Source organism: Diceros bicornis, chromosome 30, assembly GCF_020826845.1.
Source record: "Diceros bicornis minor isolate mBicDic1 chromosome 30, mDicBic1.mat.cur, whole genome shotgun sequence".
In the NCBI taxonomy this organism is placed as follows: domain Eukaryota; kingdom Metazoa; phylum Chordata; class Mammalia; order Perissodactyla; family Rhinocerotidae; genus Diceros; species Diceros bicornis.
Genome location: NC_080769.1, coordinates 15,258,393 through 15,285,591, shown reverse-complemented (window position 1 = coordinate 15,285,591; position 27,199 = coordinate 15,258,393). Strand labels below are relative to the sequence as shown.

Sequence of the window (27,199 nt, the reverse complement as noted above, 5' to 3'; positions counted from 1 at the left end):
GGAAATTTGTACTGACATATCCTCAAGCTCACTGATTCTTTCCTCAGCTATGTCCAGTCTATTGGTGAGCCCCTCATAGATGGTCTGTTTTGAGTTTGATGTTTAGTTTTTTGGTTTTGAAATTATGTAGACCATTTAAAATTAATTATTTTTTATAAACCCCTGTATTAAAGAACCAAACTGTTCTCTCTTCTAGTTATAGTACCTTAGTTGAAAATCTCATTTTATAATTCCATTTTGAGTCAACCAAAATTTCCTGAATACCTAGTAGGCCCAAAGCTCTGTACTGTGAGGTATGGGGTTGTAGCAATCTGAAATATGGCTGCAAATTCTTCAACACTCCTCTTATTAAAAGATGGGATCTCTCTCCCCTTCCCTTGAATATGGATGGGCTTATGACTGCTTCAACCAAATAGAGCATGGTAGAATTGATCCTCTATGACTTCCAAGGTTGAGTTATAAAAGGCCATGCAGTTGCCACTCTTTTTGCTGGAACATGTGTTCTTGGAACCCTGAACCACCATGTAAGAAGTCTGACTATTCTGAGACTGCCGTGGTAAAGAAATTATGTGTAGGTGCTCTAGACTGGTCCCAGCTGTGCCCATCCTTGCAGCTATCCCCTCCAAAGTACCAGACATGTAGGCGAAGCCTTCTTGGACCCTCTACCAAGTGCATCCACCAGCTGATATCACTGAATAACCTCTATCAATAATACCTAAAATGGAAGAATCCACTCAGCCAAGCCCTGACTGATTTTCTGATCCACAAAGTCATTAGATATAATAAAATGGTGGTGGTTTTTTTTTTTATTATTGTTTTTTTTGTGTGTGTGTGTGTAAGGAAGATCAGCCCTGAGCTAACATCCATGCCAATCCTCCTCTTTTTGCTGAGGAAGACTGGCCCTGAGCTAACATGCATGCCCATCTTCCTCTACTTTATATGGGATGCCACCACAGCATGGCCTGACAAGTGGTGCGTGGTGCGCATCCGGGATCCAAACCCAGGCTGCCAGCAGCGGAGAGCGCACAGTTAACCACTACACCACGGGGCCGGCCCCAAAATGGTTGTTGTTTTAAGCTACAAAGCTTTGGGGTAGTTTGTTACGAGTCTATAGATAGCTAGTATAGGACTTTGTTCATTTAACATTAAATATTTACTGAGTGCCTACTCTGTCCCAGGCACTACTCTTGCTCTTATGGTATTTATGATCATGCGTGTGGAGGGGAGGAAGAAAACACAAACCAATAAACAATCTGTGTGAAAATATTATGACAAAGAACGAGCAGGTTAAGTGCATAGAGAATGCATAGATGCAATTTAGTGTAGGATACTCAGGGAAAGTCTCTGTGGTGATTTGACACTTGAGAGGAGATCCAAAGTGAGTGAGAGTAAGCCACGTTAAATTGTACCCATGCCTTCTCTGTCTATTTAACCTGCTTTATTCTTTGTTACCTTAATTTTCACCCTGGTATATTTGTTTGTTTATCAATTTATGTTTCATTTCTCTCCTTCAGTGTCTTAGAGATGAGTGGGATATATCTTGAGGAAGAGAATACCATGCAGCAGGAACAGCAAGTACAGAGGCCCTCTAGTGGGAGCATACGTGGTGTTTCTAGGAACAGCAAAGAAGCCAGTGCAGCTGGACCACAACAGGTGAGTGAGGAAGGTAGGAGATGGAGTGAGAGAAATATCAGTGGGCCACATCACAAAGGGTCTTGTAGGCTGTAGGAAGAACTTTGGATTGTGCTTCAAGGGAGGTGAAGAACCACTCTGGCTGCTTAATGGAAAATGAACTGTAGGGGACGGGGTGGGAGCAAGGAGACCTGTTTAGAGAATATTACAGTAATCTAGGCAGTAGGTGGTGGTGCCTTGGGCCAGGGTGGCAGCAGTGAGAAGTGTCAAATTCTGGATATACATATATTTTTTGTGTTTAAAAAAAAATACAAGGCCGGCCCCGTGGCTTAGCGGTTAAGTGCGCGCGCTCCGCTGCTGGCGGCCCAGGTTCAGATCCCGGGCGCGCACCGACGCACCGCTTCTCCGGCCATGCTGAGGCCGCGTCCCACGTACAGCAACTAGAAGGATGTGCAACTATGACATACAACTATCTACTGGGGCTTAGGGGGGAAAAATAAATAAATAAAATAAAATAAAATAATACATAACGTGAGATCTATCCTCTTAACATTTTTTAAGACTTTATTTTTTGGAACAGTTTTAGGTTCACAATAAAATTAAGAATTAGGTACAGAGATTTCCTATATACCGCCTGCCCCTACACATACATAGCCTCCCCCATCATCAATATCCCACACCAGAGTGGTACATTTGTTACAACTGATGAACCTGCATTGACACATCATAATCACCCAAAGTCCACAATTTGTATTACAATTCACCCTTGGTATTGTACATTCTATGAGTTTGAACAATGTATAATGACATGTATCCATCATTATAGTATCATAAAGAGTATTTTCACTGCCCTAAAAATCCTGTGTGCTCTACCTATTCATACCCCCACCCCCACCCCCTGCTAACTACTGATCCTTTTACAGTTTATAGTTTTGGCTTTTCCGGAATGTCATATTCTTGAAATCATACAGTATGTAGCCTTTTCAGATTGGGTTCTTTCACTTAGTAATATGCCTTTGAGGTTCCTCCATGTCTTTTTGTGGCTTGATAGATCATTTCTTTTTAGTGCTGAATAATATTATGTTGTCTTGATGTACTGCAGTTTATCCATTCAGCTACTGAAGGACATCTTTGTGACTTCCACATTGTTGGCAATTGTGAATAAAGCTGCTGTAGACATCCATATGCAGGTTTTTGTGTGGATGTAAGTTTTCAGTTCATTTGGGTAAATACCGAAGAGTGCAATTGCTGGATTGTTTGGTAAGACTATGTTTAGTTTTATAAGAGGCTCCCAAACTGTCTTCCAAAGTGGCTGTACCATTTTGCATTCCCATCAGCAATGAATGAGAGTTCTTGTTTCTATAATCCTTGTTAGCATTTGTTATTGTCAGTTTTTTTGGATTTTAGCCATTCTAATAGGTATGTAATGATATCTTCTTGTTTTAATTTGCAGTTCCCTAATGACATATGATGTTGAGTATCTTTTCATATGCTTATTTACCATCTGTATATCTTCTTTGGTGAGGTGTCTGTTCAGATCTTTTCCCATTTTTTAATTGGGTTATTCGTTTTCTTATTGTTGAGTTTTAAAGAGCTCTTTGTATATTTTGGATATAAGTCCTTTATCAGATGTGTCTTTTGCAAATATTTTCTCCCAGTCTGTGGCTTGTCTTCTCATTCTCTTGACGTTATCTTTTGCAGAGCATAAGTTTTTTAATTTTAATGAAGTCTAGCTTATTAGTTATTTTGTTCGTGGATCATGTCTTTAGTGTTGTATCTAAAAAGTCATCACCAGGGCCGGCCCCGTGGTTTAGCGGTTAAGTGCGCGCACTCCGCTACTGGCGGCCCGGGTTCAGATCCCGGGCGTGCACTGACGCACTGCTTCTCTGGCCATGCTGAGGCCGCGTCCCACATACAGCAACTAGAAGGATGTGCAACTATAACATACAACTATCTACTGAGGCTTTGGGAAAAAAAAAAAAAAGGAGGAGGATTGGCAATGGATGTTAGCTCAGAGCCGGTCTTCCCCAGCAAAAAGAGGAGGATTAGCGTGGATGTTAGCTCAGGGTTGATCTTCCTCACAAAAGAATAAAAAATAAATAAAGAAATAAAAAGTTATCACCATACCCGAAGTCATCTAGGCTTTCTGCTGTGTTATCTTCTAGGAGTTTTATAGTTTTATATTTTACATTTAGGTCTGTGATCCATTTTGAGTTAATTTTTGTGAAGGGTATAAGATCTGTGTCTAGATTCATTTTTGTTCATGTGGATATCCCGTTCCAGCACCATTTATTGAAAAGTTCACATTTTTACATGTACAGTACAATATTGTTAACTGTAAGCGCACTGTTGTTTACCATATCCCTAGAACTTTTTCATCTTGAATGACTGAAACTTCATACTCATTGAACAGTAAATCCTCATTTCCCTCTTCCCCCAGCCCCTGGCAACCGCCGTTCTACTTTCTACTTCTATGAATTTGACTACTTCAGATATCTCATATAAGTGGAACCAACCAGTGTTTGTCCTTCTGTGACTGACTTATTTCGTGTAGCATGAGGTCCTCAATGTTCATCCATGTTGTAGCATCTGACAGGATTTCCTTCTTTTTATGGCTAAATAATATTCCATTGCATTTATATACTACATTTTCTTTATCCATTCATCTGTCGATGACATTTAGTTTGTTTCCCCCTCTTGGCTATAATGCTGCAGTGAATAATGCTGCAGTGAACATGGGAGTGCGGCTATGTCTCTGAGATCCTGATTTCAGTTCTTTTGGATAAATACCCAGAGTGAGATTGCTGGATCATATGGTAGTTCTATTTTTAATTTTTTGAGGAACTTCCATGCTGTTTTCCATAGCGGCTGCAACATTTTACACTCCCACTAATAGTGCACAGGGTTCCAGTTTTTCCACATCCTCAACAATACTTGTTATTTTCTTTTCTTTCTTTTTTTTTTTTAATAATGGCCATCCTAACAAGTATGAAGTGATATCTCATTGTGGTTTTGATTTGCATTTCCCCGATGATAAGTAATGTTAAGCATCTTTTCATATACCTGTTGGCCATTTATATATCGTCTTTTGAGAAATATCTATTCAAATCCTTTCTCCATTTTTTAATCAGGTTATTTGGTTTTTTGCAATTGAGTTGTTAGAGTTCCTTTTGTATTTTGGATGTTAACCTCTTATCAGATATATAGTTTGCAGATATTTTTCCCATTCTGTAGGTTGCCTTTTCACTCTGTTGATTGTTTCCTTTGCTGTGTAGAAATTTTCTAGTTTGATGTAGGCCCACTTATCTATTTTTGCTTTTGTTGCCTGTGCTTTTGATGTCATATTTAAGAAATCATTGCTAAGACCAATGTCAGGCAGCTTTTCCCCTATGTTTTCTTCTAGGAGTTTTACAGTTTCAGGTCTTACGTTTAAGTTGATTTTTAAGTCTATTTTGAGTTGATTTTTGTGTATAGTGTAAGATAAGGGTCCAGTTTTATTCTTTTGCACGTGAATAACAGCACCATTTGTTGAAGAGACTATCTTTTCCCCATTGTGCCTCCTTGATGCCCTTGTCAAAGATCAGTTGACTATATATATGTGGATTTATTTCTGGGTTTCTGTTCTGTTCCATTTGTCTGTGTGTCTGTGTTTATGCCAGTACCATACTGTTTTGATTATTGTAGCTTTGTAATATGTTTTGCAATCAGTAGATGTGACTCCTCCAGCTTTGTTCATTTTCTCCATGTTATTTTGGCTATTCAGAGTCCTTTGTGGTTCCATATGAATTTTAGGATTGGTTTTTCTATTTCTGTGAAAAATGCCATTGGGATTTTGATAGGGATTGCATTGAATGTGTAGCTCACTTTGGATAGTGTGAACATTTTAACAATATTAAATCTTCCAATCCATGAATATGAGATATCTTTCCATTTGTCTGTGTCTTCTTTAATTTCTTTCAGCTATGTTTTGTAGTTTTTAATGTACAAGTCTTTTGCCTCCTTGGTTAAATTTATTCCTAAGTATTTTATTCTTTTTGATACTATTGTAAATGGGATTGTTTTCTTTGGATTGTTATATAGAAATGCAACTGATTTTTGTATGTTGATTCTGTATCCTGCAACTTTACTGAATCATCAGAGTATAAATGCACTTTAAAGCCGTGGACCCTGAGAAGAACATTAGGCAATGAGTGTGAATAGGAAAGCAGCCCAAGGCCTGGCTCCACATTCAAGGTCAGGAAAATGAGAAGGAAACAGCAAAGGAGTTTGAGGCGAAGCTGCAGGGAAGAATCAAGAGAACCGAGAAGAAGTTGTGCTGCAGATGCCAAGTGGAGTATTTCAAGTGAGGTTTAGAAGGATTAAATAACCTTAGAGGTGCAGCTAGCATTCGAACTGACCCCCGGATGCCAGAATTCATGCTCTTAATTTCTGTGCTCTACCATGCAAATCACAATCATAATGGTGATATACCCTTCAATAGCACCCACTCTGTGCCAGGCACTGTTGTGAAGAGCTTTGTTTATAATAATCCATTTATTCCTATCATCATTACCCTTTTACAAAGGAGAAAACTGAGACACAGAGAAGTTATGTTCAAAGTCACAAAGTGGCTCAGTGTACTTTGAGCTCGGCCGTCTGGGTCCAGAGTCTGTATTCTTAACTGATACCCTGGGCTGGTTCCCAGTAACTCTCTACTGCCTAAAAAACTGGAATATCAGAGATAATATTTCATTAGGTTGAATAAGGAAGCTCCAGAAGCAAATGAGATTATTTAATTAGGAAAAGAAAAGAAAACTAAGCGGTGGCAATTTGACCTTTTGCTCTGTCCGTATTGATTTTTGTGCCTTCCAGCCTCAAATAAGCTGAGGAAGTGCTGTGTGCCTTTCTTCAAGCTGAGCAAAGCACTCGCAGAGTTGCTTTGTTCCTTCCCCCCTGGAGTATGGCTGACAGCAAAACGTACTGCTGCCTTTTACACTAAATAAGTGAAAGCCTTGGTTTCTCAGGGTCATAAAAATGTGATCACATGAAGTGAATCTCCTCTAGTGATTTTAATTTAGCCCCTCTTCAAAGTTAAATATGGGAAGGAAGTTCTTGCATCTGAAATTCTTGCATAAAACTGTGTTTCTTGTAGCATTTACCCGCAAGTCACTCTAAGCGGAGCTGGCAGCATGTTTATGGATTCAGTGTTCCTTCAGATGTGATGATGCCTTCAGGTGTCTGCTGTCACTTGCTTGTTTTCTTCACCACTGTCTCTTGTTTTTCCTGGACCTGACCTCTGCCCCTCAACAAGTGGCCCCCTGAGCTTTTTCTTGCTGCCCCACAAATGATCGCTTTTGTTCCCAAAGTAAGGTTGTGCATTACACTTTTGAAAAGATAACCTGGTGCCAGCAGGTGGGGCTGTCAGTGTATCCCCTTCCTGTTCTGCCTGGCACTTCATGCCCCAGTCTTGCCTGTGCCTCTCCTGTTAGCTCACCTACTTTGATCTGAAAAATCTAAGACTTTCCTTATCTTTATTTTGGTTTAAATTTTTAAAAGTCCAGAACCAGGCTTCCAAGAGGGCAGCAGTCCTCAGACCAGATGGTCAGCGAAGTAGGCATTAACTGTCACTCAGTGTCTGTACGGGAGATGTTAAAGGAAGTCTCCATTGACCGACCTGAACCTGGTTCCCCAGCCTTTCCCACCCTTCTCACCATAGGCTTCTGGCCTCAGTCAGAAGAGGTGGGTGCCCTAGAGCAAAGGCAGGAGTCGGGGATACCGAGAACACTCGCAGAGGTTAAAACCAGAGGGACTTGTAACATTTCTTGCAAGACAGGTGCACTGATGAAAATTCTCTCAATTTTTGTCTACTTTTTCTGTTTCTTAAATTCTTATACGTATATTGATGTTTTCATTCATCTTGAGTCAATTTTGAAAATGTAGAGTGTACTAGAAAAATTTTCTAGTTTCTTAATACTTTTCTAAGTTTTCAAATTTGTGGGCAGCTTTTATATTTTACAATTTTTTTTCTTTTTTTCTTTTTTTTTTTTTTTCTGAGGAAGATCATCCCTGAGCTAACATCTGTTGCCAGTCTTCCTGTATCTTGGGTGTGGGTTACCACCACAGCATGGCTGCCGACAAGTGGTGTAGGTCCACGCCCGGGAACTGAACCTGGGCCGCCAAAGCAGAGCATGCCAAACTTAACCACTAGGGCACGGGGCTGGACCCTATATTTTAGAATTTTTACCGTGTCAATAATTATGTTTCTTTTTCATTCATAATTTTATGTCTGCCCAACTTTTTTCATCAATCAATCCTGCATGAGATTTGTCTATTTTATTAATTTCTCCAAATAATCAGATTTCATCCCATCTGTTGCTTTTTAAAAATCTCGTTTGTTTCTGTTATTATCTTTATTATTCCCTTTTTACTTTGCTTGGTTTTACCAGGTGGTTTTTTCTAACTGAGTTGAATGCCTAATTTTCAATCTTTCCCATTTTAGAACATATACTTCTGAGGCTTTAAATTTCCATGTAAGTACTGCTTGACTTGCACCCCACTGGTTTTGACAAATAATGCTATCACTCCCATTCAGTTTTAAGTATTTTAATTTAATTATCTAAATGTTTATAATTATTATATCTTTTTCTTTGACAGGTATTATGTAAAATGATTTTTGGTTGTTTCTAAACATATTAGGGGAAAAGAGGATTCTCTTTTCATTATAGATTTCCAATTTTATCACATTGTTGGCAGAAAATGTGTTCTGAACAACATCTGTCCTTTGGTCTTTGTTGATTGGCCATAGTAATGGCCAATGTTTATAAATGCCCATAATGCTTGAAAACATGTATATTCACTCTTCATTGGGTAGGGTTCTGTATGTTTCCGTTAGCTCGAGCTTAATAATTACATGATTCTAATCACCTATATATTTACTAATTTTTGTTTCATCTATAAGTTTCTGACCTTTCAAAATCTATTGTTAATTAATATTTTTACTTTCTTTCCAGACAGTATAAGTACCTTAGAGACTGGATCTCCATTTCTTCCCCATGGGTCTGCTTCTGTTTTCTTTTCTTTCTCTCGCTTTTTAATCACTCTTATCTTGTTTTTCTCAAATCTCTGGCAATTTTTGAATGGATATTGTGTAGGAGCATTTTGGGAGTGATTTGAGGACAAGGAAGTTTTCCTCCTCTAAAGAGGATTTGCATTTGCTTCTGGCAGGCGCCTGGGGCAGAAGTGATCCTGGGTCCCTTTCATCCAGGTTGAAGAATTGAGACAGTGTGAAGCCAGGCCTTGGTCCCTTTGAGGGCCAGACTCAGTTTCACCGTTATCCACAGGAAGCAGCCCTTTGAAGTTCCAGTTCAAAGTGTGGGTGATTTATTAGGGTTCCCCTTCGTTGGTAGACCTGGACTTCAGTTTTTATTCTCCCACTCTGTGGGATTGCCTGGAGCTCCACTCAGCTTCTCAGACTCTCAGCTGCCTTTTCTGGAATTGGCACATGCCCTTCAAAGAAAAATTGCCCCAGATGTTAGGCTTATCTCTCTGAATTTCCTTTTTTTCTAGGTTTTGATCCTGTAATTCATCACTGCCTTATCTCTCTAAGCTATCAAAGAGATATTTTTTATACTTTTTTTTGTTCTTAGTGCAAGGATTAGCCTGCATTACCTAGGATGCCTTTACAAGAAGCAGAAGTCCTTGTCATGTGCTCTTTTTAAAATGAATTTTATTATTGAAGTATAGCCTACATACTAGTGAACAAATCATGAGTGTACTGCTCCATTAATTATCACAGAGTGAACACAGCTGGTAACCCCCACCCAGTCAAGAAATAGTATCAGCACCCTGAAGCCTACCTGGTGTCTCTTCTTCCCTTCTCCCTCATAGTCGCTTCCACTTGGCTGCTGCTTCCTGTCTGAAGGCCGGGGAAACCAGATATCGTTTGGCCACTTTCAGTTTTAGTTATGAAATGCATAGCTTTGACAAAGTCATTTCTAATTTAGTTTTTCTTTTACCTTTTAAATCTATTGGTGGAACAGTTTTCTCCCCTTCCATTTCATCTTTCTTTCCTTGTGATGAGCCCTCCCAAGTCTTTTAACAATTTGTCCTTTTAGATTGTACACAGTACTTTCTTATTTTATTATGTGTGGTTACTAGAAAGCCTTCCAAACTCATAACCGTCTGCTGACATGGAGAATATGTGATTTCAGAATATTATGTTTTGTACACATTTATGAAAAATTATCCAGAATATGAACCTGTTCCCTTTTATTTCTCCTGTCAGGCTAGCCCTGTCCCTAATTCCCTTTCTTTAACTAGAGATGATCACAAGAAACAAATCAGGAACTTACTGATTTGTTTGGAATGTTCTCTTTCTCTTTCCCTGCTCTAGACCACAGGAAGACTGGCAGAGCCATGACCTTTTGTGATTATAGTCTTGGATCTCCTTTTGACCAGTATCATCTTTTGACTAATTAAATTTGACTTCAAAGTTCTAGTTTACTATCTTCATCAGATTGATTTTTTCAGCTAAAGCACCTGGTACAGTGACTGGCACATGTTGGCATTTGATAGTTAATGGTAATCTGATAGTGTGGTTCTGGAAGTCAAGATGCAGGGACATACATGACATATAAAGGGAATGGCCAACCTCTTTTTTTTTTTTTAAGTCAGAAATGAACTTGGCTTCTGTCTCTCCTACTCTGACTCTTAGCAATTTGATAAATTTAATTTCTAGCATCAATGAATCAGAATCCTGACAAAATGGACAGTTTGTTTTATTTAGCCCTTTTTACTGAGAAGTGTTGGGTATGATGCACCGTAAGTAGAGCTTGTGCTTAGCATCAGTACATGAGGTCACCAGCGAGGCTCCAGAAGTCTGCGAGTTCAACCAGGAAATCATCATCCAATTGGGTGTGATCAGAAGTTTTCCTAAAAGCTGAGATACCTTCCAGAAACAAGATAATCAGGGCGGAAAATTGATCATAAAGGAAAATCGTAGACCAGGGAGCTGTAAGAGGCTCTCTGAAGCAAGGATGTGTGAGCAGCTGGAAAAGGGTCAGCCTGCAGCTGGGGAAAGGGAAGGCGAGAGGCAGAATTGAGCAATTATGTACTGGGTAGTACTGTTCTGCGGAGAAGGGTGCTGAGTCCGGGGTGGACAACTTGGGAAATGTCCTCTGGAGTGGGACAGTGTGTTTTACCACACTTCACTGTGGCCTAACTGAAATCTTTAATCTTTTGTTAGAGTTAGGCTTAAGGTTGTTATATAAACTTGATATGCTAATGTTTATAATAATGGTAATAATTTCGATCATCTTTGAGTGCTTACTGTGTACCCGATGCTGTGCCAGCTGCTTTACATACATTATCTCATCTGCTGCCGCAGCCCTATGCAGTGGAGGTGTCGTAACCTGCGCTTTACTGATAAAGAGACCTGGAATCTTTTCTGGGCCTATGTCTGGTGAGAGGAGTTCTCCTGCACTCAGGAGGGGCAGGTGGGCCAGGCTGGCTTTCCTAGTTTTATGGCTCCAGAGCTCCCTCTTCTGTTGTTCTCCCAGAATGTTTGTATGTGGCCTCTTACTTTCTTAGATCCCTTGGCTCTTTTCCCCTCCTCCACTTGAAATGGGAAGATTCTTCCTCTGCCGTTATTGTCCCAGTTAAGTTCAATTTAGAGTTCACTCCCAGCAGCTTCTCCTCAGTGCAGAGCTCTGCTGAAAGGGCACTTAGACTGGTAAGGTTCTGGAGTGGTAGGGCCCGGATTGCTCCTGCACCTACCGCAGTCCCTCTGTTCTAACCCTTGAAATGGACCTGCAGCCCCCTTCCAGATGGGCTGCCCTTCTCACCTCAGCCTGCCAGTGAGTACCGCTTGACGATGTGGAGGTTCTTGCATTCTCAGTAACGTCATTCATACTTTTGCTGTTCCTCCACTTCCTTCTGTACAATTGCAGATATAATGGGGGTTTAGTTGCTATCAGTAATTTGTTCCACTCACTCATATTTTGTCACATAATTTTGTCATAGATATTATGCATGAATTTTTGGTTTGCTCTCCTAGTTGTTCTATCTTTTTTTTATATTTATATAAGGGAATTCAGGGAGATTTTTAAAAATAAAGGCTGTGCTGCCACTGTTTTCCTAGAATCCCTCTTATCATTTGATGTTTAAGTGAGTTACAACATTTTTGGGGAAATGTCTCAATGGAGTGTTAAGAGGCCCTATCCCAGCACTCCGGGAGCCAAATAAGAGATGTAGAGGGAGGGGAGGGAGGAGGTGATTGGGGAGAGGGAGAAAGGGAGGGCAGGGGGAAAGAGAGACTAGGGAGGCTGATGAGAGAATATAGCAGGCCTGCATCTCTGCTAGGGAGGGAACCAGCAGGCCACATTCCACGAGGGCTGCAGAAAAATTAGACCTCTTTCAATACAAATTTGAGATCTAAAAGTAGTTTATTCTGAGTGGAACAAGTTTACCTATGGTTTCAAAAGTTGGAGAGGAGACTCTAGGGGTCAAGTCTTGGTTGTTTAAGATTCAAATAAGGTAGGAGAGACTGGAATATGGCCAGGTTTCCAAGAAAGTGGGGCTAACAGCAAACAAGCCTCAGGGAGAGGCCGTGTGTCAGTGTTGCAGTCAGCAGGCCCAGCTGAGCCTGAATTTAGTCCAGCCCAGGCTCCAGATGTGAGTGTAGAAGCCTCCAGATATTTCCAATCACCTGCGTTCCAGATCACCCCATGATATTCAGACTGAGGTCCCTGACATTGCAGAGCAGAGACAAGCCACCTGCCCTGTGCCCTGTCCAAATTCCTGACCCGCAGAAGCCATGAGCATAACAAAAAGTTGTCGATTGTTGTTTTACACCACTAAATTCAGGTTAGCTATTACAAGCAATAGAAAACCAGAATAGCCATGGTGATTGGTTTGGCTGATGAAAGGAGATTAGCCATTCCAGATTTTAAGAGAGGAATGGCTGGAGCACAGGCCTGGAGACAGACCAGCATGGCCCATGTCTAGGGAACTGTTGGTCACTCCAGCTGAAGGAGTGGCTCATGTGGCAGAGTATAGCACCACTGCAGGCCAGGGGAACACATTCAGGGGCTACAGGGGTCTTTTTCTTATCCCTCCACACCCAGCACATGAACAGCCCCTCGATCCTGCTTTGTGCTGGCCCAGCCACACCAAGAGCAAAGATTCTGCTGTTACTGGTATTTATAAAAAGGAGACATGGTAGGGGAGCAGAGTGACAGGGGTAGGATCGTCATTTTAAGATACCTCCCTTAAATTCTTTTCAATGAAATGTAAATTTGAATTATGGAAAAGCCATCCATCAGAGTTCTTTTTTCAAACTTGGCTTTCTGGCCTTGTTGAACATTTACCTATTAATTATCTTGATATACCAGGCTACAAATAACGGGAACACTGTCTCGAACTGCCTTAAACAATAAACACATTTTTGTTTATTTCTGGAAGTCCGGGAGTAAAGCAGGCCCTGGGATTGGTTGATACTGCCCTTCACTTTTGTCATCAAAGACCCAGGTCCTTTCCGTTTCCCTGCTCTGTCATCCTCAGTGCTGACCTCATCCTTAGGCCAGGAACAAGATGGTGGCAGTGGTGTTCTTATGGACTGAGTTGTGTCCCTGCAGAATTCATATGTTGAAGCCTGAACCCCCAATGTGATGGTATTTGGAGATGGGCCCTTAGTGGGTAATTAAGGTTAGATGAGGTTATGAGAGTCAGGCCCTCGTGATGGGATTAGTGCCCTTATGAGAAGAGACCTGAGAGAGCTCTCCTCCTCTCTCTGCCCTGTGAGGACACAACAAGAAGGCAGCCGTCTGCAAGCTAGGAAGTGGGCCCTCACCAGGAACCAAGCCAGCCAGCACCTTGATCTTAGACTTGATCAGTTCCTTATGGCTCATCTTCCCTTTTATTCTCTTAAACTTATATTTCTCACCTTTTGAAGAGCAGTTGTTGAGCTATTGGTGATAGGCTTCTAGAAAAACAAAACTTATTTTAAGGTGGGATTTGATAAGGAACATTTGAGCTTGATAACTGAGTGGGAAAGCTTCCATTCAGTGATGGCTTTTGTGAGGGAATCTGTGCAGATAGGCCAAGCAGATAAGAAAAACTCAAAAAGCAATAAGTGAGACCTTGATATGTTTTCTTGTGCTTTTGTACTGAATCTCACTATTTTGAGTCCCAGTTAGGAGACTTACAGTATTACTTTAACCTACAAGAGAGATGTGAGGAGCACTTCTGAACACCTTGTGTTTAATGGCCTTCAACTAGTTGTCTAACTTTTTTCTATTTTCCTTTGTCAGTGTAAATTCATTTTAATTTGCTTGTCATTTTTGTGGACTGAAAGTGTGTTTGAATCTGCTGCTTAAAACAATGCTAGATTCGTTTTCTTTAGTGCAGTGATTCTCAGATATATTCCAGTAGAATTCTCCTGCTATTGAGTCAAGTGGTCTTTTCCAATTTTTAGGAAAATAAATCTTTGTAATTTTGAGAACTTCCTCAAAATTATTTTAATAAAACTTTGGTTACCTGCTATAGCTTGCCTACTGGAAGAGAAAATGAATGAGTACCAAATGAATAATAATGAAAAATGTGAAATCAGCTGATCCTATTAGGTTTGATAGATTGGTTTTTCATCATGGGTATTTGTGTTAGTGGTTTGATTTTTATATTGTATACATATATTCATTGTCCGCTAGTAAAAATGTTCCTAATTTGTGTGATGAAATGACGTATATCAGTACTTCATGATATTTTACAGAAAGTTCTAAGAATTCCAGGTGTTCTGCCACCTTAAACATTGAAAAGCACTGCTTTCTAGGATAATTGAATCCCTAAAAGAATTTCCAGTGCTGGGTCTGGGATTGATGGTGCTTGCTGATCAGATGTTATATATTACATGGATGTAGGCTGGACATGGTTGTTTTGGAGCATTATTACATCTGTAATCATGGGCACAGCTGAAACTGGTTTCTGCTGTTTTGAAAGGTGTACTTACCTGGAATTGGGGATGTGCTTGTCTTACATCCCCTGAACTTCCACACTGACGAGAAGCCTTTTCACCTGGCTCCCAGGGTCTACCCAGGAGGGCATTATTTCCTAGCTTGCATCCCGTCTGGTCTGCCTTTCCTCCCAGTTAATCCCCTTTATTCATTCATAATGATGGTTTGTTATCATTCACTTTCTTGTTTCTTTTGGCTTCCTTTTAGCAGCTTCTTAGGTGAATGAGCATTTGAATAATAAATTGATTCAGCTTCTTCATTTTAATACAGTATTGGCCCTCTGAAGGAGCCAGCAGAAAACCAGCACAATTTTGTCAGTAATTCTGTCTTTGATTTCTACCATACTCACATAGCAGGAGGCAATCGTTAATAGCCAAGTGTTCAGTCTCCTTCCTGCTGGTGCCCTCCCAGGGTGCTGCCACTCCCATCTGATTGTCATCATGGAGGTGGGTCCCGAACACTGAGTCAGAACCCAGGGAGGGACCTGCCCTACAGGTCTGAGCTCTCCCTCAGTGGACTCCTCAGTGACTGCCCTAGACCCCATTCCCATTCATCAGAGTTAATTGGCTTCTAAGGAGACTCACTTATCCCAGAGAAGTGACATACTAACTTATTTCAGAGTCTGAACGTTGCCTGAGCCCTCAGTAAGCCCATCCACCATCCCATCATGCCTTCTGATTTGCCTTCTCCCTGGATCCCCTCACGTAGCATAATCTTTGCCAGCCCAGTCTGGTCCTCCTCGTCTCTTCTCTTACAGACGCACGTACACCCGCACATGCACATACACACATGTGGAGACAGACGGAGAGACGTGTAACAGCAAAAGTCTGGTGTTTTGTTTTATGATCCTCTGTTAGTCCTTAAGCTCCAGCAAAGATGATTCTACCCTGAAAATATCAGATGCCCTTTTACAAAAAGCACCCTCTAGAGTTTAATTATAGAACCAATTATGATAATGTCTAATAAAAAATTTTATTATGTTCATAGTATTCTTTAAATTTAGTCAAAATACAAGGCCTGATTGTATTACATTTCTGAAAGGTGTCGGGGGAAGAGGGGGAATCTCCCTCTGTCCTTTTCCTTAAGGTTCTTATGGCTGGCCAAATAACAAGACAGGTTAGCAGGAGAAAATAATACCAAGTTTAATAACATGTATACATGGGAGAAAGCAGGGACACTGTGTTTATCAACACAGTAGCAGAGATTCTCGTCTTAAATACCATGTCCAACCAAAGACAAGGAGGATGTTGGGGGCGGGGGTGTTAGTTACAGGAGATTATCACTAAAGCACTATAAACAAGAGTAAGGTTTATTATGCAGTTTTAAGGCCTCACCTTCTACATTGATAAGTCTCTAGAAATGAGGTCATCCCCTCTCTTCCCAATACAGAGAGGGAGATACCTTTACAAATGGAGACTTCCCTTGTAAATGATTGTCTGGTAACTCCTCGCAGGGCCATCTAGAGCATGTGGCCAGAGAGACAGAACTTCCGATAAGATGGGCTTGTTGGTGCCTTTTCTATTGTAACCTCTATCCTACATTATCTTTATAGCAGTCATGATAATAACTCCTTCCTGAAACAGATCTTTTGTTTTAAATTCTTTAGGCAGTTTGGGAGGGGCAACTCAAATATTCTTCCTGAGTTCTTTGAGTCCTTATTGTCTTCAGCTCGAAATAATCCGCATACCAGAGTGGTGCTTCCTGGGGTAGCTTGCCCTGAGCACCATCAAAGGCATAAAGTTGTATGATAAGACATTGACCCTCCATGTTCTTTTTTGCAGCAGATATTTAAAGCTAGGTCACTTTAGGTGACTGGCTCCATAAATCCGTTGTGTGCACCTCAGATTGGAGGATGCAGCCAGCACCCTAATGACAACACCCCGCTGGCAACACATCTGTGTTGATTTAAAGGAAATCCAGGGAGCAAGAGTAAATGTTTCCAGTGTTCACCTTCCCAGCAAAGAGGATTTTTATCAACTCAGGTGTTGTTTGGGATCCACAGACCTATCAAAGAGCAAATTAAGAACACATCCATTTCAGGGCCGGCCCCGTGGCTTGGCGGTTAAGTGCTCACGCTCCGCTGCTGGTGGCCTGGGTTCGGATCCCGGTTGCGCACCGACGCACCGCTTCTCTGGCCATGCTGAGGCCGTGTCCCACGTACAGCAACTAAAGGGATGTGCATCTATGACATGCAACTATCTACTGGGGCTTTGGGGTAAAAAATAAATAATAAAAAAAAAAAAGAACACATCTGTTTCATAAAGGAGCCATCCTTTATGCAGCCATCGCTAATGACTCGGCTGCTAAAATCTCATTATGGGTTCAGGCTGGTTATCTCTGTTTAAGGGTAGAGGGAAACACCCTATTATAAATTCTCTCAGGCCTCCCAGCACCTCAGTAAGCAACTTAAAAAAAAAAAAAAGGAAAGGTGATATGGGAGGAGTAGTTCTGAAAATTAAAATGGAACAGAATGAAGTTTTGAAGCCAAAGAGGGGGAAAAGGCAAGGGTTTTGCTTGTGAGGCCTCTGCTACAATAAAGAGGACCTTAACGCAGACGGACCGTAGCCTACAAAATGCAGCCCATAATTCAAGCTGTCAGCTTAATCACGCTGTTTCCAGGTATAGAGAAGGAGCCCTTGTTTCCAGGGCTAAACAGAGAGCCTTGTTTGCTGACCCCTAGTCTGCAGCCTGCCGCTGCAGACCGCCCTGCTCTGTTGGCCTTTGTGTTGCTGTCCCCTCCTTCCCTCATTTTTGGCATTGTGTTCCCTTCAAGTGACCCCCTGGAAGGGACCACCCAGGGGGCTGCACAATGGGGACCAAGGGAGCCACCAAAACATAGGTTTTGTAAGACAGCCTGTTAAAAGAAAAATACTCTTTAACTATGTATGTGTTTGTCCTTTCTACAACTGTTTTGTGTGGCAAACAAAACCCCATGTACAGACTTCACTGTGGCCGCACATACAGCTGTTCCAGCCATCGGGTGTCAGGCTTGAGATAGTTCCTCCCAGTTTATTTTCCCAGGGCACTAATTCTTGATGTGGTTTATATTTACATGTTTGGATTTATGGTCAGGAAACTTGATATCAGAGTAAACAAATTGCACTGGCTTTATGAAACTATTTTATCAATAGTCTTCAGAATTGGTGGCATTGCTCTTGGGTGAAACTTGTCTGTAATGCTACTTAACAAAAGCTAGCAGCTGGAATTCAGTTCTCAATAGCCATTTACACCTCTGTAAAAGGATTAGCTCTCGCCAATTGTTACACTGTTTAAATCTTAATTTGCATCTTTATGGAGGTAGGGCTTCTACAGACCTCTCTGGTTCTCTGTTGTATTTGTGTACCTGTGGGTGGGAGGTCACTGGAGGTTTTCTCTTATTGGTGAAGGTGCTGAATTGCTTCAGGATGACCAGTAAGCTACACAAATTGAATTAGCGTATCAGGGTTTGACTGACAACAGCCCGCTTTGGCTCGTTAGTTATATTTTGTAGCAGTTGTGGTCTTTAAGTGTTGGGTGCATGAATGCATTCTGTTACTTCTGTTTAAACTTAACAATTCTCATGGGTCTTAGGAGGATTTTAAATGTTGTTGATTGTAATCAACAAATTTCCTTGGGAATTAAATGTGAAAAACAGAACCAGAACATGATCAAGTGATGGTTTTATTTATTTATTTTTTTAATAGATAGAGATAAAATATGCAACTAAGACTTTATTTATTTATTTATTTATTTTTTGGTGAGGAAGATTGTTCCTGAGCTAACATCTGTGCCAGTCTTCGTCTATGTTGTATGTGGGATGCCACCACAGCATGGCTTGATGAGCGGTGTGTAGGTCCGTACCCGGGATCAGAACCTGAGAACCCTGGGCTGCCGAAGCAGAGCGCTCCAACTTAACTACTATGCCACCGGGCCAGCCCCAAAGTGATGGTTTTAAAAGTAATCTTTTCTATCCAGGCCATGTGTTCTTAGTTTAAAGATCAAAACCTTCTTATGTTTTGGAAGGAGTGTAGGGTCAAACCCATGAGAAGGAAGAAGTTGAGTGTGCAGGCCCGTGTTCTGCAGGCACTGGAATGGGAAGCAAAGGCCGGTCGTGTTGCCCTTTGCCCACCGTTCTGCATATGGGCTGTTCCTAAACCCCACACTCAGAACTACAGACCACCTCTGCAGATGATGCCTTTTTGTTGTTGCTCATTTAGCAATACAATTTCCTTCCCCAAAACGTTGTTCTGGATGTGACCAACTATGGTGCTTTATTATTCTTCAGTCTCATTAAAAATACAGTAAATGTATTTTATAAAACTTTTTAAAAGTAACATTATATTATGTAAATTATGAAGTAAACTCATTACTAGTTATGGGCAGTGATTACCACACCATTTTGAGACTGTTGTTCCCTAGAGAAAATAAAACCTGAAAGTCATGCCTTTAGTGCTGCAACTGAAACATGTCCACTCTGATAGAACACCCACGGGAATGTGTGGAAGTTACCTGGTGGGGTTAAGGAAAAGTTTATTTTCTACAGCCCTCATACAGGGTCATTTTTGCCAAAAAGTAATTCTCAGTTTGCAGTACTGAAAGGAAAAGCATGGCACTTTTTCTCTCTTCCTTGCTTCCAAAAAAAATTGTACCTTCCTTTGAGTGTTCCCATTAGCCTGGAGTGGAGTTGTTTTCTTTTAAATTCTCTCTTAAATTCTGTGTGACTGGAAGATGAAAATGAAGCTAGAAAGCAATTACTTTAAATTTGGCCAAAAAAATTTATTTATTATCTGCCTGCACTGTTGGGTAAAATAAAATATACCTCTTTAAAGTGCCTTTTGTGCTTCTAGAGATTACTTGTCATCCATCATGTTTGTCCACTTGCTGGAGTTCACAGAGACAAACTGATGGTAAGGCCCAGTGTGTTAGTGCCAGGCCCGTCTACATATTCCCCAGGAAGGACTGGGCATGGGCTGGTCAGACTGATGCCCCTCCAGCTGGAATTATTTTGATGGGAATGCAAATAGAAGACATGAAAGAAATTGAGGTCTTGAATTCTAGGATAGTGTTTTTTATAACACATAGTCTTTAATCTTTAGCTCCATAGTGTTTGAATTCTTTAATAGAGGTTTTTTCAGCAAAGGACTGATGAATATTTTGTAAGCTAAAGTCAGGTATCACGTGGAGAAATAACTAATAGAAACCCTCAGCACAGACCAACTTGTCTTTTAGCCAGAGAAGGTTCTGAGTTAATCTAGAGTAGACCATAAGCTCTGTGCAGACAGTACTTGTGGCCGTCTTATTGATCGCTCATTGCCAAGCCATGGACGCCATGGAAGCCCTGGACTGGTCTAACAGCAACCATATAAAAACATACTGTAAAAATAGGTGTCATGGATTTCTCTAATCTAGGTTTAAATCTTGGCCTGTCATTCAACTCGTGGTGTTAAGTATTTCTTCAGTATTGTGCTGAGTGCGACATGAAACTTCAAGTAAGATAAAAATTCAGAAGTCCAATTGTTGTTCTCAACAAGCTTTTGGTCTTGTTGAGAAGACTAGACAGACGTGACATAACTAGAGAACAGTACAATGTAGGATGTTGTCTGTATTGTGCTAAAGGAATTCAGGGATAAGAAAGATCCCTGTGAATGAGGTAGTCAGAGAAGCTCCTAGACAAGTATGAGAAGAGCTAGTCTAAGTAAGCCTGATATTTGGATTGATCAAATTGGAAAAGAACAAAGGTTATCTGGCATCTGTCCTGACTGGAGAAGCTCCTAGACAAGTATGAGAAGAGCTAGTCTAAGTAAGCCTGATATTTGGGTTGATCAAATTGGAAAAGAACAAAGGTTATCTGGCATCTGTCCTGACTGGACAATCAGGTATTATTTAGCACTGGCATACCATGGTGGGGTGGGGGGTGGGGATACAGGCAACAAAGGGTGCATTGTCTGTAGAGCATTTATAAACAGTAATAAAACCACTAAAACTGTTTTCTCTTATCGCCATTCCTAAGAATGGCAGAGATAAAATACTCCTCCCTGGAGGGAGGCTGCTCCCACCCGCACACCCTGCCTATACCCCACTGTGGTACCCCAGCATTGGTGAGCGTCTGCTAACTTCCGCCATTGTACCAGCATTTCAGAGGAGGTGCAGAAACATCAAGCCCTGGTCCTTGCTCAGGGTCTACCACCTGGGGTGGGAGGTGAGACTAGAGGCAGTCTAAGCTGGAGACCCCAAGCCTGCAGACCAGCTCTGTTTGTCCAGCATAGTATTTAACCTCCTTTTGAATTAGCTGCCAGATTTTTAAATTTGGGAGATGTCACATAAAAATAAAACTAGCAATTGTGAATTTCCAGCTTCTCTTGAAAACTAGGAAGATCGACGTCACTGAGACACATTCCACTGCGGGAGCTGAGAGTGACTGGCCCTTTGAGTGAGGCACACACCCCAGTTTTTCGCGAGCCCACCCCACCAGCTGTAGGCGCTTGACTTCCCCCCAGCTGAGCCGTGAATGACTGTTCTCCCTCTCTGCCACCCCCACCACTGCTCTCACACTTACACACTCTTCCCCTGCCATCTAGAGCACAAGTTCAGTCTCCTGGCTGTGGTCTGGGTCTCGTGTCTGTCCCCTCACCAACTGCATCTGTGCACGGCTGCCAGGCTAACCCTCTCAAAAACACTGCTTTCAAGAAACCAGCCATAGCTCAGAAATCCGCAAGATTTATTACTATTTTCTCACCCGAGTTTCATATTGAATTTTATTTCCCATTACTATCTTATCACCACAAACAGCAACCCCCACCTGGCCAGACTTGTGTCCTTGCTGGTCCCGACACCCCTCCTACCATGGCATTTCCTCACACCTTTGCCTGTGCCACCCCTTAGCTTAAAGGGTCATCTCCCCTTCTGTCTAAATCTTGCCCAGCTGAAGTTCCTCCTCCATAGTCAAGCGCTTGTGATGCCAAGGAGCTCTCTGTCTCTCTACTGCCTCACAACTCCTGATTGCCTTCCCAGTGATTATGTGCTCTCCTTTGCTGCTCTGAAATTGGCTTACCTCCGATGGGCCTGTCTTCCTTTTCTTAAGGGCAGGTGTTATTTTGTGAATTGAGTGGTGACGAGATAAAGCCTTCCAGGAAGAATTAGGAACCAGATTTTGCCAAAGGAAAAAGAAGTATTATAGGTACTATAAGTCATATAGGCCAGGAGTCTGGAAGGTTTTTTGTTTGTTTGTTTTTTAATTTATTTTTTAAATTATTTTATTGAGGTCATATTGGCATATAACATTGTATAAATTTCAGGTATACAATATCATATATCAGTTTCTGTATAGATTGCTTTGTGTTCACCACCAATAGTCTAGTTTTTATCTGTGACCATACATATGTGCCCCTTTACTCCTTTCACTCTCTGCCTACTCCCTTCCCCTCTGGTAACCAATAATCTGTTCTCCGTATCCACGTGTTTATCTTCCACATATGAGTGAAATCATACGGTGTTTATCTTTCTCTGTCTGGCTTATTTTGCCTGGTATAATACCCTCAAGGTCCATCTATTTTGTCACAAATGGCATGATTTTGTCTTTTTTTATGGCTGAGTAGTATTCCACTGTATCTATATACCATGTCTTCTTTATCCATTCATCCGTTGATGGGCACTTGGGTTGCTTCCATGTCTTGGCTGTTGTGAATATTGCTGTGATGAACATAGGGATGCATAAATCTCTTTGAATTGTTGCTTTCATGTTTTTGGATGAACACTCAGTAGTGGGATATCTGGATCATATGGTATTTCTATTTTTAATTTTATAAGAAATCTCCATACTGTTTTCCATAGTGGCTGCACCAGTTTGCATTTGCACCAGTTATGTATGAGGGTTCCCTTTTCTCCACATCCTCTCCAATATTTGTTATTTCTTGTCTTGTTAATTATAGCCATTCTGATGGATGTAAGGTGAAATCGCATTGTAGTTTTGATTTGCATTTCCCTGATAATTAGTGATGTTGAACATCTTGTCATATGCCTGTTGGCCATTCATGAACAAAATGAAAAAACAACCCACCAACTAGGAGAAAATATTTGCAAACCATATATCCAACAGGGGGTTAATTTCCAAAATATATAAAGAACTCATACAACTCAACAACAAAAAACAAAACAACCCGATCAAAAAATGGGAGGTTTTTGGCAGCAGAGCTCAGAGGTGAAGGATCCAACACAGGATGTGGCCCAGAAGGACTAAGAATCTTAGGCTTAGAGTTTAGACAAGAGCTTGAGACACGGCAAGGAACTGGAGCGCCCATAGGGTGGCCTAGGGTCCAGAATAGGGCTTGAATGGGGGGTGGGGGGGGTGGGGGTGGGGGACGGACATGACACGACATTTATATTTCCTTCCCAGGATAAAAGCCTGCTTCAGAGTCAGGGTGCCTGAGCCTACACTTGTCACTCACCCTCTAATAGACAAACAGAGCACATCTCTTTCATCCTTTTGATATTAGGCACATGGCCATCAAATGGATCCAGTAACTTAACCCACTGTTGTACTAACTACAAGTTAGTAAGATGTTGCTAATTAACACATTGCTTTACAAGTTGCTTCATTTTCTTTTTGGAGTACATGTTGAATATTCCCAACTACGTATGTCATCAGCTTCTTTAAAGTAGAAATACTGTTTTGTCTTTGATATCTTCTCCTATAGCTTTTTAGAATCATGCTTTCCCCCAAATAGATATTTTTTTAAAGGAAGTTTCTAACCAGTCTCTTTGGAAGCTACTATGATACCGTGACAGACCTAACCTAAAACAGTGGCCAAATTGTTAGACTAGACCAGTCCCCCAGTAGACTGGAAATAGATAATGAAGGCTAAATCCCTCTTTCCCTCCCTTCCTCTTCTTACTAAAAATAAAGAAAATTGTATTGCAGTGGGATCTGAATGGAGAAATAATAGTCATTTTTCTGCGTTCAGAAATAGAGGACATAACCAGTATCCAGCCAGCAGTTTTCAATTTCTTAGCAGTGACGATTTAAGTAAATTTCACATGAGTTGTGGAGATCTAACTTTGTTATGATTGACAATAGAAAATTAGCCTTTTCTGCTGTTAAGATTATCTAGCATTCCTATCAGTCAGGTGGAATGTGGAATGAGATTGCATAGCTGTCGATTTGAAGGTCATTAAAGTCTTCAAAGGGTTAAAAGTTACTTCCACTGATGGATTTAAAACTGCCACATACACACAAACAAGGTTTTCAAAATGCCCCATTTTGCATCTTTGTCGAGAGATAGTCTAGTTGCTGCATTTTTGTGTCTAGATTATATTACAGATATGTCAATAAACCACGAAGAACCTCCATAGATTCTAGAAGCTGGGCCATCTGTGCTTAAATAAACATCTCATGCAGCACCTGTTTTATTTTATAGGCTCTATAATCACAGTGACATTCTGAAAGAAGACCTTGAAGCCTGTGGAACAGCTGTCCTTCACCAGCCTCCGAGACTCTTACCTGGAGGTGGCAGCCATGAAAAGCAAGTCAGGTATTATTGGGATGAAATTGCTGCTGTGGAAGGATGGCCATTCTTGTTCCCAGATGCTTCCAAATGAAAACAAAACACTAGTCCACACGGTCACCACTGGGATAGACACTTGTAGTTGTCAGTTTAACTGTTTTATGGACTTGACCATTAACTTCTTTGTAAATGTATTTGTTTCTAATTGTTAATTGGATATATCCACTCAATCCCTACTCATAACAACGTTTTAAGGGCTTACTTGGGGGGAGGGAGCACAGGTAGCCTTCATCTGGTATATTAGCATACCTTCGTGAACAACCCAGGATATAATCTAGTCTAGCCACCACCCTAGAGGGATGTCATTGGCAAGTCCAAACCCCAGATGGATTCCTCAATTTCCAAGGTCATGCTGGTGATACAGGCCCCCAATCTAGAAGATACAGGCCCCCAATCTGCAAGTATGGTCTCTGGACCAGCAGCATCAACAAGACCTGGGAACACGTTTTCCCCGCCCAGGCCTCACTGAATCAGGAATCTGGGGGTAAGACCCAGCCACCTGGGTTTTAATGAGCCCTTAAGGGAACTACCCTCCCTCAGGTTTGAGAGCCACCACTTCAAGGATATCCCTTAAAGGCCATAAAGCTAGGATGACAGAGAGAGGGGGTTAATTATTTGCAGGGTAGTTGGCACATGTGAACCATGATTCTTGTACATCCTTCCTGAGTCAATCAGAAATCTGTTCTCTACCCTCTACCCACCTTTTAGGTAGTGTGGGTTTCTTTTCATGGCCTCAGAAGCTTTGTGGCATCTGAGCGACTTATTGAGTTCATAGAATTACATATGTGTAATTTGTGTAATGGTTTGTCCAGTGTTGGCACCTGGTCGGTGCCTAATTCATGTTGCATAATTGTTGCCAGTGACCTAACTCTGATTTTTATTTTGGGGACTGACTATATTTCCTTTTATTAAAATATATCCCCACTATTTACTAGCAGAGAACAAATTATTTCTCGAGCATGGTCAGCAGATGAGTGTCTGTGAAAGCCCACCTGAAAGGACCTTGTTTCGCTGAGAGTGAGAGGGGCTTTGGGTCTGGTTATCTTATATCTAACATCATTTTCTCTACCGTCAGTGTGCCACATAGGCTGTTTTATGTTAATGATTTTCTTCAGAGTAGAATTCAGCATAAATCTCATGAAGGCGTGAGAAGTCAAGATGATGGTTTCTAAAAGGGCCTTGTCACAAGAAGACTTGGCCAATCATATGTTCCATTTAACAGAGCACAAGATGAGGTTCACAAGTCCTGAATGTGTATACATTACCTTCTGCATCTGTACTAGTGATCTCCAAACTGTGGAAAATGCTGGAAATGACCTTCCTGGTCAGTAACTTTTCAACCTGAAGCAGTAAAGGGCAATGCAAGAAAATCCTCTTTCCTGTTTTTTGTTTGTTTTTTTTTTTTTTTTGTGAGGAAGATCAGCCCTGAGCTAACATTCATGCCAATCCTCCTCTTTTTGCTGAGGAAGACCAGCTCTGAGCTAACATCTATTGCCAATCCTCCTCCTTTTTTTCCCCAAAGCCCCAGTAGATAGTTGTATGTCATAGTTGCACATCCTTCTAGTTGCTGTATGTGGGATGCGGCCTCAGCATGGCCGTTCAAGCGGTACGTCAGTGGGCGCCGGGATCCGAACCTGGGCCGCCAGTAGCGGAGCGCGTGCACTTAACCGCTAACCCAGGGGGCCGGCTCCCCCTCTTTCCTGTTGTTTTATCATGCAAGATAAAAAACAGCAGTCTTAAATACTCCTTTACAAGGCGGTGGAAGAAGCTGTCTGGGGCGGAGTCTTTCTGCACTCTATAGGTCATTTGGTGATTATGTGTTGTGAGGCTCTGTAACCAGGCCCCTGTTTCTTTCTCACTGCTTTTTTGTATCTGTTGATATACTATTTTGCATAAACCACAGTTGTGGTATGTGGCATAGAAAGCATATATGCATTTATAATTCTCTGTGCAAACTGACTTGTTAGACTAAATGATTCATTGTGTGACTCTCTTAACCTACGCTGCCAAACTGTGATTGTGGGTGATGAGATAAAATATCTACATCTACTAGACTAGACATTTGTATAGTTTCTCAACATGCATAAGAGAGCATTGATTTCCATTATGAAAGGTTGCATTTTGCATGACTGTTGGTCTACAGTTATGTATAAATCAGCTTTGCCTAAGAAATGATCCTTCTTTATGACCAACACAAATTTTAAAATTAATATCTGGAGGCTGCAAGACTGCTTCTTTACCACAATCATTTTTTTAAGCCAGATAAAGAAGTCAGGAATGGTTACTAATGTCAGTGTTATGTTCTGTTACGATTAGGATTGCCCTTTTATACCCCATTGTGTGTTGTGACTGGGGGTGCTGTTGAATGCACACTGATTGTCACTGGTTCACTGTCTAGCCTTGGAAAAAGTGCCAAGTGTTTATATGACCTTTGAGAGATAAGCAGTCAGGTCTTTAAATACAGATTCTTTCTAATGAGTTTTATTTATTTATTTATTTTTGCTGAAGAAGATTAGCCCTGAGCTAACATCTGTTGCCAGTCTTCCTCTTTTTTTGCTTGAGGAAGTTTAGCCCTGAGCTAACATCTGTGCTAATCCGCCTCTATTTTGTATGTGGGTCACTGCCACAGCATGGCTGATGAGTGAGTGGTGTGGATTCACACCTGGGATCCGAACCCGTGAAGCAGGGCTGCCAAAGTGGAGCACGCCAAACTCAACCACTAGGTCACCAGGCCAGCCCCTCTAACAAGTTTTAATCATGGCGTCGGGCTCCTTGCTGCTCTTCTTGATCTAGCCACCCTCTGTGCCCCTCAGCACCCAGGAATTATTTTGGGCACTCCCCTAAGTGATATATTCCCATCTGCTTTGAGATCTCCCCTGGACCAAAGCAGTCAACTGGTCAACTTGATAAACTATTTCAGAAACACAGATTTGGAGAGAATGATCTACTTTTGTTCCTTAATTGTTAATGACACTGATGTCATTAGAATTTAAGCCAGGCAGAGTAGGAAGGCTCTAATGGGTTATGAACTCCTTAAAGCCT

At 41.3% G+C, this 27,199-nt stretch overlaps 1 long non-coding RNA gene across 2 annotated transcripts in view; it reads left to right on the top strand.

Annotated features, from left to right (window-relative positions):
* The window catches only part of LOC131394497 (uncharacterized), a 38,869-nt gene that overhangs the window by 6,887 nt on the left and 4,783 nt on the right, over positions 1-27,199 (top strand). Inside the window, exons 3-5 of one of the 2 annotated variants that reach the window (XR_009216154.1) lie at positions 1,525-1,653; positions 24,011-24,124; positions 25,273-25,292. This is a non-coding gene — a long non-coding RNA (uncharacterized LOC131394497). Of the gene's footprint in view, positions 1-1,524; positions 1,654-24,010; positions 24,125-25,272; positions 25,293-27,199 lie in introns of those variants that run through there. The other variant, XR_009216153.1, reaches the window with a different exon arrangement.